The sequence below is a fragment of the Labrus mixtus genome, chromosome 18, assembly GCF_963584025.1.
Source record: "Labrus mixtus chromosome 18, fLabMix1.1, whole genome shotgun sequence".
Taxonomy (NCBI): Eukaryota; Metazoa; Chordata; class Actinopteri; order Labriformes; family Labridae; genus Labrus; species Labrus mixtus.
Window position 1 is genome coordinate 3,184,769 of NC_083629.1, and position 18,801 is coordinate 3,203,569.

The window sequence follows — 18,801 nt, forward strand, 5'->3', positions numbered from 1 at the left end:
TTGGTTTGATTTCGCCGTCTGTCTGTCTCTGCTCTCAAAGCAGACTGCTGTTGTTTTTCACGGTCCACTACCTGCTCAGCACCCAGACAGCAGACAGACAGAGTTATCGATAAGCTGGTGAGCAAAGTGGAGCATTTAGCTGAGTCAGTTATTTTCTTCAGGACTCGGAAGCCAATTTACGTGTGGAACAAAATAAACTTTTGTCAACTTCAGAAGAAACTTTGGATCACATGAAGAACATCCTGCTCTGACATCAGGGCAGCTCTTACAGAGAAATATATTGAAGGCACAGAAGTGGTTTTAAGTTGAAGTAGTGGCCTGTGTGCTCGTGTTTGTGTGACTTGGGAGGTTGAAAAAAAATACCTCTCTTTATTAGATGGAAAAGACATTTATCATAAGCTGTCACTCAGAGGTCAGCAAGTGAGGAAGTGAGGAAGTGAGGGAGGAACTTGGTGCCCTGAGCTATGTGTGTGTGCGTGTGTGTGTGCATTCATGCATTGAAGTGTTGTGTGTCTGCGTCTATTTTTTTTCCAGGCAGGACACTGAAAGCTCTGCATTTGATGGAGCATTGAGTACTGAGTGACTTTAGCTTAACCTTTACACTGGCAGGAGGTGAGTCTGAATCATTTCCTTTATCTATCATTATGACTGCATGGAAATGTGTGTTTCACTCATGCAGAGCAGACCAACTGTGGTGTCTTAGGTTAAACAGGTCTCAACTTTTCTGCTGCTTCTTTCAGATACAGAACTCATGCTTGCCCCTTAATTAACCAAAAGGCAGGCCACAGAGTCACACTCTACTCTCATGCCAGAGTTTTTGGTAACCGTTGCTCTCAAGCAAGCCTCATCAACTCATGGCCAGCTGATTTGCTTCAAAGCATCCTTTTTGGCCTTTGGCATTTGCAGCCCTCCTCCACCCCAGCTCCTCCTCTTATGCTGTTCTGACTTAATCAATGTCATGCTGTTGTCATTGATGCCTGCTCTGTTTGGGTTTGTGTTGCTTCTCTCCCTGCCTTCTACCAGTCTGTGGTGGCCAGCACACTCTTCTTAGCTGTGGTGTGCTGGTGTGGTGGCATCAAGACTGGTGAAGAAGGCCCGCTCTGTGGTGGGACTGGAACTAGACAGCTTGGAGGCTGTGGCTGAGAGGAGGATAAAGGACAAAGTCGCTGCCATCTTGGATAACTCCTCTCACCCTCTCCATGACTAGCTGTGGCAGATGAGCAGCTCCTTTAGTCATCACCTCATCCCCAGGTTCAAAACTGAGCCCTTCAGGCGCTCCTTTGTCCCCACAGCCATCAGACTGTACAACAGCAGTGGAACATACAGTCTGTGTTAACATCACCCCCATCATGCCAGACCACTTTATTAATATTAATATTAATATTATTTACGATTGATGTATGCTGTATATTACATTATTATTATTATTATTATCTTATATTCTACTCTATTCTATACAATACACTGTATACAACAAAATACTGTATCTTATTGCACTATATTATATTATACTGTGTTATATTTAATTTTGTATAACTGCACTGTTATTCTTTAGATCGTCATATCATACTGCTCTTTTACTGCTGTTTACATAACCCTAAACTTTTTGATCACACAAGTCACTTTATATCATCACTGGTCACTTTAACTTGCCATCCACTGCCATGCCATACACATAATTCATAATTGTCCTGTATTGTTTAACTATTTATATTCTTTTGTATATGCATCCTATTGTTGTTTCTATCTGTATTTATCTTATCTATCCTGTGAATTATTTTGTTTTCTTGTCTCTCTGTCTTGCTGCTGCAATGCCCGAATTTCCCGTCTGGGGATCAATAAAGTATTATCCTATCTTATAGCTCTCCTTGTATGCACTGTGAAGGGCAGGAAGATCCCAGAACAAAGTCACACCTCCAAATATAAATAAGTTCAATAAAGTATTTTCTCTTGACAAAGTGGTCCTGACTGAATTGGGAAATGTGTTAGTCCCTCTGAAATAGAGGAGTAGAGTGGAGCGTGGAAAGTGATCTTAGAAATGGAGTCACAAAGGAATAAAAGTGTGGTGTTGAATATTCTACTGCCTTTCAAGTTATTTCTGTATTAAAGAACCAACCAGCACGTGACTCATGAGCAGTATAAAGATTTATAGCAAGATCTCATGTCATTATAGCTGTAAAGTTGAGAGCTTTTCTGTATTGTATATCAAGTATTGATATATAAAAATGTACTAAATATACAGTATATGTTCCCCTGTATCCATCAATCAGGCCAGCAGTCTAAATTGGGATGGAAAGGGGCATCTTGGGGATTATTTGTCGTCACTTTGTCTTGCATGACCGCCTCTCTGTTCGTCGCTTCCCAAACTGCTCGCAGTGAAAACTCCATCCTTTTTATTTCCACACACACCGAATGCTGTCAGCACACACTGGATGAATCATAAAGACAGAAGAGGTTCTCAGGGTGCAGTTAGCCAAGGTGTGCCAATGCAGGGAGCCCATCTGATGCCAAAATATCCAGAGTGTGTGGGACGTTACATAAAAATCGAAAAAAAAAAAAAAAAAAGTGTTGGTGTTTTGACACGCATCATACTGTGCCAGATGGAAGAAGTATGTTATTGACAACCACAGAGTAGTTGTTTTTCAGGTTACCACAACTCAGAAACATCTAATTACTGTCCAGTTTAAGATCTGATGTGGAAAACTCACCAAATCTGGCTGAACCAATGACATAATTTTTAACTCTGAAAATGATTTATAACCAAGGATAATGGCAAATAATGATCTAGCATCACTGCTTCCATAGGCTTGTGAACCTGCTTACTTATTTTTCTTAATAGATAGATAGATAGATAGATAGATAGATACTTTATTGATCCCGAGGGAAATTCAAAGTATCCAGTAGCAGTTTACAAAGACGAACATGACATGAAACATTTGTTACAAATAAACCACAAAACCGACGCTCCCCCCCCTCCCATACATATATATTAACCTGAAAAAAAGATTTAAAGAATACCCCTAGATGAATTAAACTTAAACTGTGCAATTAAAAAATAGATGTGTACATAACCCGATAAACATATATGTGAGATTTAAACAAGAACCTATAAACAGTTGAGGAAAAAAATCTGTAATTAGACCTGAATATAAAAAATAAAAAAGTGTGTTGTGTTGTTTATATATGTACAGCAATGTTTAAAAAGAAGATGGAGCTATCATTTTTACCATCAGCATCATGCATTTCTTTTCAATGAATGCCCTTAATGACTTTAAGATATTTTCATGTTTACTTTCTTAAGTTCTTTTAATTCAGTTAAAAAAATATAATGAAAAGAGTTGACCATGTTTTTTTTTTTGCAAAGTCAGGTATTTTGTCTTTTTTAATGTTACATTTGTTAACAAGGCTCCATGTGACAAAAGGCGTAAAAACAAAGCCCACTATGATGCAACACTGCTCCTTCCTCTTTGTGTGATACGTTGTTGTTTGTCTTTTTGATGTGAAGGCCCGAGGGGGTTTCTCTTTCTTTTATACAGACTAATTTGTGAGCATTAGGGATTGTCATTTAAAATGTAAATTGGGATCACATCTAAGGTTACACTGCTGTGGGGAATGAATAAAAGATGAGTTTTCATGTTAAAGATGAAAACCTGAAGCTTTGAGAGAATGCAGTGCACTAGGCTGTGGTATTTCAGTGTTTCCTTTAAAACCCATTTTTCTGCAAGAGAGTTTTTACCTTCTTTTTTTTTTTTTTCAGTTGATGAAATTTTCATGAATAGCAGCAAAACTGAGCTCCTTGCCACTGGAGGAAACACTTTGGCCTTGAATCAAAAGGTGCCATCTGCCCGAGGAGCCTTGTGTCAGCAGTTTAGTCGTATCACACTATCTACCACATCTCTGTGATCAAGACATGGCTGCAGCTCAAACGCCCGCCCAGAACCACGGCTGGGGACAGAAACAGTGGGTGGAGAGCGATGCCATCTCAGCTTGGCAAGCACTTTGATATGAGCCGCGGCGTCCGTCGATTACAGCGGGCCCCGTCCTTTGTGGACGCAGATTTTTTTGGTCCCCATGGGGAAACACCCTGCAGACACCAGCTGCTGAGGAAAAAAATATGCGATCATTTGTGGGGCAGTTAGGCTGGAAACCTTGCTGCAGATGTATTAAATATGGTGTCTGTGGAAGGGGGAGTGAGTGTAAACCATAGAGCCTGTAGATGTCATTGTCAATGCATGCTGCTTCTAGGTTGATGCTGTAGGCTGCCTAACATTTCCACTGCCAATATCATTACTTGGAGTGGGCGTAATGAGAAATTTGCATAATGAACACAGTCTTACACATGATTATTATTTATTATATAATGGAATTATGGGTTTTATTTTTAACTCTAACTCTCTGGAGAATGTCAGTCCCCCCCACACACACACGACAGGACTCCCCGCTGACAGATATGAACTAGATGGCTTCAAAAGGAAAACCATGTAACTGGCAGACTTCATGTTTACCACCAGCAGTGACAGCACCACCCCAGGACGTATTCGTCCTCGTCCCAAATAGAGTTAGTCGTCTGGGAAAAAAACCAACAACAACAACAGCAACGCAGAGCATGTTATTACATTTATTTTTTATTTTTTTGTTCAGAGCACAACACACATTGCTGACAGAGACAGTAGAGTTCTCGCCCCGAGCTAGCAGCAGACTCGACTGAACATAAATAACACTTGTGAATCAGTGAGTTACCGCTGTGTGTTCTGCAGCTTTCACAACACCGACCAAGGCAATTACAGCACAATCTTAGGGTGTTTGTGAATGCGGGTGTGTGTGTGTGTGTGTGTGTGTGTGTTAGTATGGAGGGCTGTTTTTTTTTTTTGCTTCTGAACTCCGCGGGGAAAACCTTAAATCGTTGCGGTTAATCCTGTCAGAGGCATTTAGGATAAGCACATTATATATCATTTCAATACGTGAAAAGAGATGCCACACTGCCTTTGCATCTTCATATCTGTATCAGCTGGCGTTCAATTCAATTGAATTGCCCTCTATTAATCCCCGTGGAAGAAATTGATTTAAAGGCAAAGAAGAGTGCCTCAGACGACAAGATAAGGGACGTAAAATCTGAGTCATGGTGAAAAGCGAGGGAGAGATGTAGCAACTATATTTTAGTAAACTAACTTACTGCAAGCAGAGTCGCGGATACGCCACAGAGTCCTAGTGGGATCAGTGACCCGAGGGAGAGCAGGTCTGGGAACCTTCCGAATGCCATGGTACGAGCACGCCAAGGGAAAGGAGAGGCGCAGACTGGTCCAGGAGGAAGTGAGATCAGAGGTGGAGGAGCGGAGGACCAGCAGAGCTGTTGGTCTGAGGCAGCAGGGTGCCTGGACAAGGTGGGAGCAAGCTATGGACCGAAAAATCACATGGACTGATCTCTGGCGGGCAGAACCACAGCGCATTAAGTTCCTTGTCCAGGCAGTGTACGATGTTCTGCCCAGCCCATCAAACCTCTCCATCTGGGGCAAAGTGGAATCCCCAAGTTGCCCGCAATGCCCATGCAGGGGGACGTTGGAGCACATCCTGAGCTGCTGTCCAGTAGCTCTTGGGCAGGGCTGGTACACCTAGCGCCACAACCAGGTACTGAAACCCATCGCAGAAGCCATCAGTGTGGGAATCAGCAGCAGCAGACGATCCGGCCCCACCACCCAGGCAGTCCCCTTTGTGAAGGCTGGAGAGCAGCTGCCAAAAACCGCAGGAGCCAGGAACCCACCAGGACGGCACAGGACTGGCAACTCTCTGTCGACCTGGAAAAACAGCTGAAGTTCCCCCAGCACATTGTCAAAACCACCCAGAGGCCAGACATCCTCCTGGTCTCAGAGGAGACCAGAAACATCATCCTGATGGAGCTGACAGTGCCATGGGAGGACCGCCTGAAGGAGGCTCACGAGAGAAAGAGGGCCAAGTATGAAGACCTGGTCATCGACTGCCGCAAGCAGGGCTGGAAGGTGAGGTGTCTGCCCATCGAGGTTGGCTGCAGAGGGTTTGCGGGGCAGTCACTCTATAAGACCTTGAGTGCACTGGGCATCACCAGAGTGGAGAAGAGAAGAGCCATCAAGAACATCACAGAGGAAGCAGAGAAAGCCTCGAGATGGCTCTGGATCAGGAGAGGAGACCCATGGGGAGTAGTAAATGCCACCTGAACACAAGCCAGGTCTGATCAACCATGGCTGGGTCGCCTGGGCGAGGGTGTATGATGATTGAAAGACCCGAAACACCCGATGACCCCAGGTTACATCACTGATGATGTGTTCAGGAGCATCCACGAGATGTATTCTATCAATAACTTCTTGTGAAACCAGAGTGTTCATCGGCTCTGTGTTCTTCAGGCCAGCTGCTTCAAAAGAGGCTTTCTGTCATGTTGATGCATGTGTGGATTATATACATGAATCTTTCTACATCTGTCTTGACTTTGTATCAGTGAACGATGGCGAAATCAGGGTATTTAAAAATTTTTAAAAAAACAGCAGGCAACAAAACCTGCTGTTGAACAAGAGATTTCTGCTTCCTGGTAAGTCAGCCCTGACAGAAAGTCTGTAAGACAGCAATTTAGTTTTTCCTGCCCTGCAATCATAGCAGTTAAGGAAAAGATTGGAAAATGAGGCACTTTTTCTTTCTCTCTCTGCAGCTTCTTTTCATGCCACTCTTCTGAGTAAACATCAAGAGCACTGTTGTGGGACTGAAGCATGCTCTTGCTCAGTAAGGCGCCTTGAAATAACACATAATCAAACAAAAGCACTCGTACAGAATGATGATAACCCACATTACCTTACATTTTATTGATGCATTACAATACTAGAAATGTGCTTATTCAAGTGTAGACAGGAATGACAAATTAACCCCAACACTTTCCGCCCAGACTCTGAAAATCGGTCAGCCACTGTGCAGTTTTTAGAAATGTTCAGTAACACAGAACACAGAACACAGCAGTGGTATGCGCCGCTGGTGTAGTGGTATCATGCAAGATTAAGTTAAGTAATAAGCAGAATCTCTCAGGGATGGACCAGGGAGGTAGTGATTGCAATGCCATGACCATGATGATAAATATAATTAAAGTGATGAGGATGATAATAAGGGGCGGCAGTAGCTCAGTCTGTAGGGACTTGGGTTGGGAATCGGAGGGTCGCCGGCTCGAGTCCCGGCACGGATCAAGTCCGGAAGTTGGTCTGGTAGCTGGAGAGGTGCCAGTCCACCTCCTGAGCACTGCCGATGTGCCCTTGAGCAAGGCACCGAACCCCAAAAACTGGGGTGCTCACTGTGGGCAGCCCCTTCACTCTGACATCTCTCCATTAATGCATGTCCATAGGATCCTGTTTGTGCATGTGTGTGTATTTCAACCTATGTGTGTGTTCATGTTCATTAAACAGAGTTTAAAACTGAATTTCCCCTCATGGGATTAATAAAGGACAAATTATTATATTTAAGAGAAATAGCTGCGTGTATATAATATGGCAGTTAAATCTTGGTCACTTTTTTGTTTGGTGGAGTTAACAGTTGACCTCTTTAGCATCTGTACGGCTGCTCACTTTCTGAATGAACCTGAATTGTGGCACAAATCTGTGTTACTGAGCACCTCTCCTTTGCCGAGATAATCCATCCACCTGAAAGGTGTGCCATATCAAGATGCTAATTAGACAACATGACTATTGCATAGGTGTGATTTAGGATGGTCACAATAAAAGCCCATTCTAAAATGTGCAGGGTTTTTTTTTTATCACACAGCACAAAGCCACAGATGCCCCAAGTTTTGAGCGAGCGTGCAATTGCCATGCTGACTGAACGCATGTTCACTAGAGCTGTCCAGGAATTGAATGTTCATTTTTCTAGCATAAGCCGTCTCCATAATCGTTTCTGAGAATATTGCAGTACATTCAATCAGCCTCACTACTGCAGAACAAATGTGACCATGTCAACCCAGGATCTTCAAGTCCAGCATCTTCACCTACAAGGTTGTCTGAGACCAACCACACGGTCACCTGATGAAACAATCTGTTTACATAACCAAAAAAATCTCTGCACAAACTGTCTCAGAAACGGTCTCAGGGGAAACCAATCTGTGTGCTCATTGGCCTCACCGGGGTTTTAAACTGACTGCAATTGCTCAGTAAATGGTAAATGGACCTGAGCTTGTAAAGCACTTTTAGTCTTCTGACTACTCAAAGCACTTTTACACTGCAGGTCACACCTACACATTCACACCCTTTCACACATTGATGGCAGAGGATGCTATAAAAAGTGAGTGACCATCAGACGTAACTAACCCCAGAGAGGGTTTGCTGATGTCATCGTTGTGAATATTGAGAGTTATTGGCCTTTTGGGAAGCCATAGTTGCAAAAGCGTTAATGAACTAGTCTATAGGCTACCTAAACGATGACTGTGTGAGCACCAAAAGAAGCTTCTTGTGGAGGAATTGATGAGATTAAGAAATGATTATGTTATCTTATTATCATCACTTTAATTATATTTATCATCATGGTCATGGCATTGCAATTACTACCTCCCTGGTCCATCCCTGAGAGATTCTGCTTATCACTTAACTAAACTCTCCTCCTGTTTATTCCTCAGCTCCCGCTGTCTCACGTCTCCACCTCTTCCTGCTCCTCTGCCCAGCAGAAGCCTTTGCAGCCACTTCTCTGCCTCCCACCCGTTACTTCAGTATACAAAGTCTATGTTTACAGCATAGCAGCAGCTGGTGATGTCACTGAAGAAGTTGAATCTGCTGCTGCTGCTGTCACACACTTTTGTGAACATTTTGTGGCTTCCTATGTATTAAGCTTGCAACTTCTGTGTGCCCTCTTCTTTAATTTTCTCATCTGGTCTTGGAAAATGAAGCCAGTGGAAAAAGCAGTTCCTTGATTGTCCTCTTGATGCTGGAACCAAAAGCAAAGGAATCCTCAATATGTCCTAATTTTAAAATGCCAAGTTTTATAGCCGATATAAACATGTTTAGAGCCTGGTTCTAAAACCAAATTTGATATAAATAGCTTAAATCTTTATTGGTACATACTGTACGGAGGGGGAATTTAGTTTAAAATCTTGTTTGATTTTATCAAGCCAAAGACTTGTCCATACATGTTTCATACATGCATAATTAGGGGAAGGATGGAGTTGACTGTCAGTTGGACACACTGTAGTGGTTTGAAAGGAGGCTAAAGGTCTGCCTCGGCTTCACTTATTTGCCAGTTGCTATATTTTTGGAATGTAAGGTTGAGATTGCATTGTCAGTATGGCGACCGCCATTGTTGGGCTTCATAACAAAGGGATGACATCATAGGACTCAGACATGTTTTTTAGTCTATGTTTTATCTATTTATATTTGGCTCCAGACTAAAGCATCTGACACATGACATACTACAGATGGACAGATGGATGAAGTTATATTGGTTAGGTGTGTCAGCACAATGTGAAAAAAAAATCCTGTTATTTTTTGTAATATGAACATTTTAATTTTGACCCCTCACTTTTCTGAATTTTGTGAAACACCTTCTGTTACCTATAGATTGACTATTCTTCTACATCGCCTGTGAGACTGATAGAAAACGAGAAATCAATAAAAAACAATATAACAGCCCGTAAAAGCACTCTGTACATAAACATGGTTAAAGACCTAAATGATAAAACCAAATGGCAAAATAAAAATAAAAAACTGGTCAGCTTATTCTTGTTCCAGCTGGGTGCAGTGTTACTGGTCTCTGATGGACAACCAACATGGTGCATCTCTAAATGTGTGTCATACCTGTATAACTTTTTGCTGACTTTTTAGTTATGATAGTTCCTTCCTTATTGGTCATTTGCTGGGACATCTTTTCTACTCCAAAAACTGTATTTTCCATGTGCTGTATCATGTTAGTTTGACTACTCCCGGTCAGAACCATGAATATTTAAGCTTCTGCAACAGATGTCGCCAATAAACATGCATAATTTGATGCACCACTGCCTACTGAGCTTGATCTTTTCCCCCAAAACGACTGTCCACATGCAATCTCAAGCGGTTAAGTCCCCACACTATCATAAATATTTATGAGCTGGTCAGTATACTTCACCTTACGTGATAATCCATCTGGAGCCATGTTTGAATATGGTTTGTGCACAGAGCATGGCAACAGCATTATGCAACAACATCTTATTTAAATACAATGTAAAGAACTTTAAAAAGAGGGACAGTAAAAGGAGAGAAAGTGTGTCTTTGGCTTGTATTTAATCATGATTACGAGCAGCCTCAGTATATGTTTAACGGCGATAGTTCTCGTGGTTGTGACCACCCTCTAACACAGTTTTTACATCCAAATTAGCTGCTCCACTATATAGGTCAAAGAGCTCCTGGGAGCTTTGTTCAACCAACGCTACGAGCACTGTGACATTTTTCTCAGCCCAGAGGGAGCTGCGCTGAACAAAAAGAGGCTTCATCTAAAGCACAGAGTCGGACTGTAAGGTAGTATTACGATTTCAAATAGGACCATCAAGAGATCAATGATTCATCACACTTTATATCCGCTATGCATACCTCATGACCCAGGGGCTTCATTACACTGTTATAAACTTTGACAACGTGAGCGTAGATGTTCCACAAACAGTTCCTCACAGAGGTGTTTAGGGGAATCTAAAGTGAGGTGTCTATTTCAGTCCTTAGACTTTAAATCACTGTTTGGTTGAAGCAGACTCGTTTACTAGTTTGTTGTAGTCAAAGGACACTGTGGTGATGTTTGTGTTCACACTAAAGTCATGCAGGCCAGCTTATTGCACAAAAGTAAACTAATTATCAGTGAAATCGCATATTATTTTAGGGTTTCAAGATCTTCCAAAGTTTGATTTGATTTCTACTTCAAACGTTTGACTTCGTCCGGCCAGCTCGAAAACTGCAACAAATGACTGGAGGAGACAAGGAGTAACGTTATAAGTTTATTCACACGACACAAACTCCAATCAAAATGACACAAGAATTCCTCCAAGTCTCCCCCTGTTAGTACGAATTTTCATGAATTCATTTTGGTAACTTTGTGAATGAACCATTTAAATCTGTCTACCATCTAAAAGTAACTCTTCTCTTAGGTTGAAGCTGTAACCATATCTATGTAAAACATCTCATGGCAGCAGAGATATATTTGGTTTGGAGCCGACTGTCTGTTGTAAGCAAAGGTTTGCTAAGATTGAAATGTACATGTCTGACATTTACGAGTCAAGCTGATGTCTTCTTTCTTGCCAAGAATTAGAAGTAGTAGAAGTAGTAGTAAGTAGCCAATAATTTGTAGGATGTACCTTCTAGCAGAATATAAGCAAGTCTGTTAACACAGAAACTTTGTCAGTACTTTGTCAGTTTGTGATTGTTAACAATTTGTGTTCTGTTGTAACTTTCTGACCTCGGCCGATTAAACCGCAGAATAATCCACAGTCTGTTTCACAATTTCATCATTGAATTTATACAGCAGCAACAACCCCCACCCAACATCCACGAAGGAGGAAGTGGAAACAGCTTTTACAGAGGGAGAACACTGGACCCAGGTGTTCTCAATCCAGCGTCAGTCACACCCACTCCAACCTGGAACAGAAAACAAAACAAGGAACAGGCTGGGTTGTCACAACTTTGCCTTAGAATAGCGGAATTACCACACCATAGCGCTGACGTTGCTATGTCTATGTCAAAATCGGAGCCAAGATTAGTATACAAGGTAAAACACTTGAAAAGCTTTAAACAATAAGCAAGATGTAATACATGTCAACTACAGTAGGTGCAACATGAGCAGCAATAAAGCCTGCATGCAGCTGTGGCTCAGTTGGTGGAGTATATGGTCTCGATCCCCAGCTTCTGCAGCCACATGTACGATATGTTCTTGGGCAAGACACTTAACCCCAAGAAGCCTTCGCTTAGGCGGCATGTGAACGTCTATGATTGGGTTTAGTTACTACTGATGGTCACTTTACAGAGCAACCTCTTCCATCTGTGTGTGAATGTGTAGGTGTGACCTGCGGTGTAAAAAACACTCAGGTCCATTTCACATTTAAACAGCATATTTTTTTAATATCCTAAAAAAGAGTTTGTGACGCAAGGCCTTTTGCCTGTTTACAACCACTTGCCAGAGTGTTTTGCAGATCTAAGGCCAGCTTTTATTCTTGAGGCAATGGAGGCCAAAAGCATCATCAAAATTAGTATTGATGTAGATTCACTATATCAGGTTTATGGGTAAAAGGAAATCGTATAAAATGCAGAAATAAACAATGATTTTTGTGTAAACAATACAACTAAGAGGAATGACGCACATGAGTTAAAAAAAAAGACTTGTGTTGTAATAAACCAGATTTATCGTTTAAGCGCATAATAATCAATTTTTGAGTAAATATTTTTCATATTAAAAATAAGATTAGATTTATGCAGTTGAAAAACATCAAATATCTGTGAAATGTCGATGGAACATTTGGCTGATTCTCTCCCCGCCTTGACTAAATGACAGCATATTGACTGTACAGAGCTGGCACTCAGCCTCTGTTAGAGGCCTCTGTGTCTGATGCACCAGTGGCTTTGTGGCATTTAGCCACAGTCCTGCGGAGATCTCTGACCTATCTGCTCCCTCTGGACAGCCGCTGTCTCTCCTTTTATGAGACTTCATCAATCCTTGCAGTTAAGGCCCGAGCTGTGGCCACAATGCCACAATGAAAGGTGGGTCTTTGTCTGCCCGCCCGGACCTGTGGGATGATTTGTTCATCCTCATCATAGAGTGCATTTGTTCGCTCAGACGAGTGCTTCTGTATGTGCTTGGCAGAAAAGACCAACCTGTGGCATCATGTCTGGGATTAAATGGGCCAGAGCGCCCCTATGTGAACCCTGTGACTCGCTTGTCAAATCTGTGTCGCGGCTCTGCCATCAGCTGCAAATGGACGATCTCATACTTAGCATGACAACATTTTTTTTTGCCATTTTTATACTGCAACTCAGAGACGCTGTAGATATAAAACAAACAGCTCAGTGTAGCAACCGTAAAAGTCTTTTTTCCTAAGGCTCCTGGGTAGATATGTAAGGAAGCTCCTCATTAGAAAGACTGAAGGTTAATTTGCTGAACCTTTGCACCTATTTCCCAAACTAAAAAGAGTTTGACTGAGGCACTAACTAAACAGGTGATCTGCTTAATTCTCAGTCTTTAAGAAATAAACGCTTCATTTGCTGTTATGGATATTCTCTACAGAGCCTCTGAAGGACCTCAGTAATTGATAGTGACTTGCACTCTCATGCCAGGAGTCATTTTGCAGATGCAGCCGCTACGGTTTCCACTGCTGATCCCGCAAAATGGAAACCCACACCTTCCACTTAAAATGGATTTGTGATCATTTCATACCACATCACAGAGCCTTAAAGTCAGGAGAGTTGCACAAAAACCTACTCAGTGTTCAATTTGTGCACATATACTACATCATTCTGCTTTTTGGGGGAAATAGTGGTGGTGACTGCAGCTTTCATTGACTAACAGATGGAAATAAAAAAGTTCTTCTGTTGTTAAGTTTGTGAGGATTCGATTGCATCATGCATATTCAGTATCACCTGTTTGCATAATGCACAGCGAGGGAAGTGAGCTATTGAGATACAATAAAACATATCAAACTAGGGAAAGTTTTTCTATGAAGGCCATCCGTGTGCAGACTTCTCGCACATTGCTAACATTACAAACTTTTCTAGATACTGATACTTTTCTTTTCATTCAAAACTCTGTGTATGAATTTAAATGTTGCATGTTTTTTTTATTTGACTTCTTATTTAGCATTCAGGTGAAATCCTTGCTCGACCTTGACACACTTTGTCATTTCCTTGCACAAAACCAGAAAAAGCCTATCATTTTATTTGATAAAGATTTTAGTATCCCAGTGTTAGTTCACCTGTTTCAACTGACATATTTCTGACCTGATGAATGATATCAATCATATGATTGATGAATGGACCTTAATCTTTGTAAAACACAAACATTTCCCGCCTGGCCAGGTAACTACAAGCGGCAAACTCCGGTGAAAAATAAAGCAAAAGTGTAAGTGTTAAAAAAATGCAGCTCCTCAAGTGTTCTCTTGAGGCTCGCCCCTAAAGCCCTTAAGTCCCATACACACCCAAACTAACCCTACCCCTAATAAGGTTTGAGTCTGGATCTGTACACCCCTTCAAATCAAAAGATAATCTGTGCAGGAGATCAGAACTGTCTGGCAAAAACCATATTTCTCCTGATAACAGGGAGGGCTAACACCATTATATAATCCCAAAAGTCCTGCAGTCTTAGCGTGGCCTAAACTCTACAAACAAGTTCAATGCATATTTATTTTACAGCAAACTCATGCACTTTCAGTTCACTCTCACAGCTCTCATCCCTGAGTTTCCCGTTGTTATGTAGCCCCTGAACTTGCCTTTTTGCATCAGAAAACTAAACTTGCCATTTATCTCTGTTGGTGGATCATATTTTGGCATTTCTGCACCTTTATTTCTTCTTCCTAAAGCTTTTGTGTTTGAAAGGCAGTGAATGAAAGCAAAGCCACCTCACAAGTGGAAAACAGTTTCCACTTAAAGCCATTGAAGGAGAGTTTTAACCATGTCTGAGTTTTCTTTTTGCTTTCAGAAGAATGGATGGTGATATACCTATTAAAGCTACCTTTATCTATATATCAGGTTAACACAGGGGATTCTAGCAGCTTCCAAAGTACATGGCAATGAGAGAAAATTGGAAATAAATGTCTGGTTTTCTGTTCAGTTGGTGGTAAATAAGTCAGTGCACACTGTGTAAAAATGTTAAGGTGAAAGCATTAAATAAAAAACATATTTGAAGCTCTGTAAATTGACCTCTGTAGCACTTGTACTCTCTCTGACATTTTAATAGTAAAACCTCCAAAGAAATATGTTTTAAAAGAGATCAAGTTATGGCTTTTTCCAAAATAATTAAAGATCACTGACCGTTTCATTTGATCATTTCATGGATTGTGCACAAAAAGCAGGAGCTAGTTGAAGCTGTCTTTAAAAAAACATGTTTGTCGTAACTCACATCTCTTTTTAAGGAGTTTCTCTAACAAGTGGACCCCTCGGACCAGATCGCATTAACAGCAGACTTAATTTGGCAAATAGGTTTTGAGCCTTTAAGTATGTCGGAGATTACGACCAGTCATCTTTAATGTGGCAAGTATTTTCATAAGTTGTTTATCCCAAAGCTTTTAGAGCACACATTTTCTGTAGAAGCAGGGTTCTTCTAAAGCTGGAAAGAAGACGTTTATCCTGCATTTCACGTCTTTGATGCATCAGAGTTAGAGACACACATATTGATTCAAAAGTGTCTCAATTACTGATATTAATTGAAGCTCATTGGAGTGTGAATCAGTTTACAGTGACTGTCAGTTCGGGTTTTGTCTCCTGACGCGGCTCTCTGCATCGGAGACATGTTTATGTTGTAAAGTAGCTGAAAAAAAACACTGAATACTTCATGTGGCATTAGAAAAAGTGAGCTGCGGTTTGACTCCCATGAGGAATTTTTCCCCTTAAAAGTTACATCTCACAACAGCCCACAAATGTTCCGGAGTAGATGTGGCTGCCCACTGCTTAACCTCCCTGTGAGCTGATCTCCATATCAGCTCCTTCATGTTGCACTTGCTGTTGTTGTGATCCAGACGGTTCCCAGCAGTAAAGGCAGGATGAGTAGTGAGAGGCTTATTCCCCGCGCCTGCTGCTCCACATGGGGGCTTGTCAAACTTGGTTTACAGGCTTGGTGCAGAGGCCTCGCCTAAAGCTAATAAAGTAGCTACAAAACCTTCATGAATACATCATTTACCTCCTGACTCCCGGTGCCTAAACCCATCTACTCATTTGGTTAACTGACAACTTCTTTCATTGTTCAACAGAGTTTTATTTAACAGTCTCACTTATCAAGCTCTGCACAGAGAGGTCTTGAATCTAAATTAAACATGGCAGAGTCAAGGTGTTCTTTGACAGGTAAGTATGACTAAATTCTGACCCCAGAGGTCAATGCCATTATGTTGAAATGTTATTTATTTTCATCATATTTCTGGCAGTCTCGCTCTTCTTCTCTTAAATTTCCAGGAAAATCTCCACCCACTCCTCCTCCCTCTGCTCCAAGACCGGCCTCACACTCCATCATACGTAGATTTCAAATAAATTAAGTTGTAATTAAATTACTGGATGGCTCTCCTGGAGCCTCATGCCAAATGTTTTATATTATCTCAGACCTGATGTTGATAGGAAGCAGACTCTCATCTTAACTCAACCTCTACTCACTGTCCAGACAACTTTTCAAGTGACATTTCCATTCTGGGACAAAAATTGCCTTTAAAAAAAAAACAGTTTAATTTTTAATTTAAAGTTGATGTCTTGGCACAGAGTGATAAAAATGGGTATAATGGTGGTGATTTGTCTCTGTACCCTTTCATTTATTTGGTTATCTGTTATTGGATGAAATTACCCCCTCTCTAGATGAATGCATAATAAAAATAATGATTAATTTATTTACCATTAAGTTTTTGAATCTTCTTGACATCTGCATTTGTAATTTTAATCCATTTCTTCATACCAAGCAGCAACCTCTGGTCTTGAAAAATGAAGCCAATGTGGAAGTGCAAAACTCTGCAGTACTTCAAGTGTCCACTAGAGGCTGGCTGCAGGATCACAGGAAGTCACATTCACATGACTGGCAAAAAAGCTATTTTTACAGCAATAATTAACAGCCTGGTTCAAAAAACTAAATAGGTCTGATTAGTTATTGTCATCACTGCCACACACTGTACGGGGGGTGAATTAAAAAACAAATTTTAAAAAAGGCTCTGTTTTGATTGTGTTATCCATAGTTAGGTGTGTAGCTGACATGATTGACAGGTGGGTGGGATGTACAGTAACGGTTCTTCAAGAGGCTTAAAGCCCACCTGAGCTCTCAGCCTGTCGTTAGGTTGACTCAAAGATAGGCTGAGACAGGATTTCCAACATGGCGACGGCTGCTGATGAGCCCCCCTCCGTAACAGATAGCTGATGTCACTCAGCCTTCGTCCATCAATATTTACAGTCTATTGTTCACACAGGATTTATTTTTAATGTCTGTGTGCATGGTTTTCTCAACAGTGACATTCAGAGAAACTCATTTCCTCGCACACTCTTCAAAGCTAAACCAAACCTGAGCCTTTTTTTTACCACTTTTTAAAAAAACGCTAATCTTGACAATTCCACTAATACCTGACGGCCTCTCATGAAACAACTATACAGGTCATTTAAACGTTACAAACACTCTGTTTGTGAAATACAGTTGTAGCTGTCATCTCAGTTGTTTATGGGGTGTTCATGAAACTCTGAATCATTGCTGACTGGTGCATAGTTCTCCTGGAGGCGGAATTTCAATTTCTCACAGATGGACCATGATTTGCACATACTGGAAAAGGCAATTAACTGGCTAACAAAAAAAACACTACTGTACTAAAAAAAACTGCTGGTTTGTCATGCTAGCTCTGCTGCTCTTTTTTTATTTAATAAACAGTCTATGCTCTGATCCAGTGACACTGCATGACTCGCTCTTTACTTTTGGTTGGGGGTGTGTCATGGTTCCTTGGGTGCATTTTTCTGGCACCCCTCGAATATGTTATCTCCTGTTTTGAAAAGAAGCAAATGCGAACTTGCAACTTATAACGAGATGATAAGTAACTTCAGACACGTACAACACTTATTATTTTTTTAAACATTTTTCAAGCCAGCCCCCACCCCTCACCCTCTTACCATATACATCAACACTTTTAAAGAGGAAGCAATTCAAAGTGATACTGCAACATGACACTTGTCAAAGATGTAACATCAGTCATTGCTTCAACTGATTTTTTTTTTTTTAAACATGACTCTCTCAACAACTCCCTCAAAATAAAAAAGAGATGAAAATCTCCTTTTAAGATCTATACTTCCCGTCCTGCAATCATTGCAATGACTAGTGTGGGCTTGTTTTCAGCTACAGATCTTCTCAGTCTGGGGTGCAGCTCTGAGACTGCCACTCTTAGTTCATATTCAATGTCCAGCGTTGATCTGTATTTTGTGTTGAATAAGCTGCAGGAAAAAAAACACAGGTATGATGTGGCAACAGGGAGTACTGTGGCTCTCTGTATTACCCAGTGTTGTACAGGTAAAGCTTATGGAGAAATACAATTCATCATCTTGTCTTGTCTTTGTTTTACTTTTTGTAAATGTCTGGTGTTGATTTATTGTCCTTTAGAAGTCCTCTCACAAAATTTGCCATGCTTTGCTGGCAGTGCAAAACGGTGTGCAGTTTAAACATAGCCTTGCCCCCCCCCCCCCCCTGTCATGACCTCAGGCCCCTCCTAGGGTCACATTTGGATTCACCAGATTAAATGACTAAGCTCCATGCAGGAACATTGTTAACAAATAGGTGTTTTGCCAACAAACAGGATGCAGCAAGCAAGAAGTTGGAACATGGATGTGATAATGGACTAGACTACCCAGGCTAGTGTTGGATCCTGGTTTGTGGTTAGGACACTGTTAGCTCAGTTATTTTTAACTCTGGTTAATAATGAACATTTTTATGTAGGGAGGAAGGACCTGGCTTGCTAGCAACATGCTAGTTTAACATGGGACATTAACTTCTCTATTTTTGCAGAAACCATGAACCACATCAAAATGCTCTCTGCCATTTTTTTAAATGGTTTTTTTTCAGCATTTAAAATTTTGACAATGTTTTAATGTTTTTATTTGACTTCAGCATTTAAACTGTTTCCTACATAATGTGTGTTTTGCCTTTGTGTAT